This window comes from Somniosus microcephalus, chromosome 1, assembly GCF_052327205.1.
Source record: "Somniosus microcephalus isolate GS21.2 chromosome 1, FLI_Smic_1.0, whole genome shotgun sequence".
NCBI classification, from domain to species: domain Eukaryota; kingdom Metazoa; phylum Chordata; class Chondrichthyes; order Squaliformes; family Somniosidae; genus Somniosus; species Somniosus microcephalus.
The window spans coordinates 229,161,762-229,164,283 of NC_140987.1; the positions used below are offsets into that span (position 1 = coordinate 229,161,762).

At 50.5% G+C, this 2,522-nt stretch overlaps 1 pseudogene; it reads left to right on the top strand.

The window, feature by feature from the left end:
- The first annotated feature begins 232 nt into the window (after nt 1-232).
- Nucleotides 233-1,740, top strand: LOC147124661 (uncharacterized; annotated as a pseudogene).
- Nucleotides 1,741-2,522: the final 782 nt, after the last annotated feature.

Here is a 2,522-nt window from a genome sequence, read left to right on the forward strand (position 1 = left end):
CCTGGCTCAGGTGAGGAAACCCCTACCCACGCCCAAACACACTGACGCCCACGGATGTCCGACCACCACTAGGGGACCTGGGAATGGGTTGGTATTAGTACCGACGGGTAAGTTAGTGTACCAGGGAGTGCACTATGCAGTTGCATCTGTGGTCCTTAACCTAACAGAAGTTCGCCTACCTGCGTTCTGCCCCCGGAAAACCGAGTTGCTGGATCAGGCTCTGCTGAGGGAGATGTTCCGAAGCTTCTATGAGCTGGACTTCGGGGACATCAGTGTGGCAGACCTGTACACAAAAGAAGACACGACCGAGAGGGGCAGACAGTGCAGGGGGGTTTTGAACGATGTTTTCACTGGGTTTAATACCGGGGCCTCAGTTATGAACAGCCTGGATGATGTGCAGCTGGCCCTAATGGGCTAAAGTCTCAGCTGCGCAGCATCCTAGGGAAGGAGAATGATGTTTTGGGCTCCACGCGTCACGAGGGAGTGGCTATGACAGTGCACCTGAAGGAGATTGTCGCCCAGCTAGAGGCTCATGCTCGGACAATAAACACCTTGATTAAGGAGGACCGGCTGGCCTCCGATCAGGCGGCACAGAATGAGGTGTGTGTGCTCTATGGGGCCTGGTTGCTGGGAGAGGGCTGCAGTAACTTGGAAGACCTTAGGCAAGGTCGGGTCCCCTCCTGGATCAGCAACCAGCACCTGGAGGCATTGCACCCCTATAGCCACACCCTCAGCCCATGCCAGCTCCGAGTGGCGTCGGAGGCCTATCCTGTCCCGGTTGACTGTGGGAAATCCAACCACACTATTATGGGTGTGGTTGTGCGAATGCCAGTGATGGGGTCATCCGTCAAACCAGCACCCCTGTATCGTGTGGAGAATGTCGGGGTCATTCGTGGGGGGGTACACGTCCGTTTCACAATGGTCCCACCCTATGTCATTGTGTGGGAGCACACAGTGACGGGTACTGACCTGTCTGGTTGCCGTAGCCGGGGAGCACAGGTGATACTGTGTCCCCAGCACTTGAACGCCTTCAGGAGGTCACAATGCGGGTTTAGCACTGCTGGGGCAGAACCTATAAATTGCACGATGGAGGTAATGGCACCTGGCCATGTACCTCCACAGATAGCATATGTGGGTGGTGGGACATATTGTGTTGCCACGACTGCCCGCCGGTATAGGCACGGCCCGAGTGAGTGGTGTGATATACCGGACAGCAGCTTTTGCTTTAAACCTAGGGCAGAAGTTAAAGTGGCCCAGGAAAGGATCATTCCAATCCCGGAACCCTCCACAATTCACCTCACGGTACAGTACAATGTAAGTGACTTGCAGAACTATGTTGCCCGGTTTGGGTACTCTATACCACTCTTACCTGAGAAACTCACTGCCTTATTGAAGGCAGTGGACCTCAGTCAAAAACATTACTTCACCCTTGAACAGAAAAACAAAGACATAGCTCTTGGGATCGCAGACATACAGTCACCCGCGTGGTGGGAATGGGGAACGAGGGTAGATATCCCTGTCGGGCTTCGCGTGGCCTCCCACACGCTGGGAATTGTACAACTGGTCATTGTAGTGTATCTCATTATAAACACCTGCAAAGCCAGAAGAGCCCTCAAAGCCCACCGGTATCTCAAATTATTCAACAAGCAGCAACAGAAGGACAGCCCAGTATAACCATGAGAAGAATGCCCTTTTGTTTCCAGGTATTCTTTCCTCATCGGAAACAAAGGACCATTCTGATGCACTGTATCGCAGCACTACTCGCACCCGGAAGCTGGCTAATACCATATACTACGTAAGCTGTCAAAACTTATATACGGCAAAGTTGTACGAACTTACACCATCATGGATGGATAGGGTGAAAGCTGTACAACTTTGCAGGAAAGGACGCAAGGAACACATGCGGCATGGGGTATTTGTTATGCTCTATGTAATGGAAAAATGTAGTACCTTGTTTTGATGTATACCTGAAAGGGGATATGATTATTGTACCTTTTTCTTTAAGGAAAATGATATTGTTTTGTACACACTAACTTTGTAAGGGTTATTAGTTAGAGTAAACAATGGGGATGACTGACACTTGGTAGGCCTTTCGATTTTCTTACATGTCAATTGACACATCCCAGCTATATCCGGTTGTGTCAAGATGGGGGACTGTAGGGTTTGAAAATCCACAACCACGTTTTATTAGAGCCCTCTAAGGGCAAGGTGACCAAAATTGGATTGCCCTATACAGTTTAAAACCAACATTTTCGGCCAATGCAGTGGTCCCAAAAAGTAGGCTCGGATATCTGAATACAGGGGACTGTGGCTCAGAAGCGAGCCATAGATGTCGGCCAATCGAAACAAAGTGCATTCTCAAAGGCCAATCAGGGGACTGAGTCAGGCCTGAAGCAAGGAAATCCCCGGCCAATGGGGACTACCCGGCCCAGGTTTGAATATGTGACTCACCCCTAATCGAGCTATGAGTACAGGCCATCATCACCTTAATCAACTCGGACTAGGGACAATAGTTTTGGGAT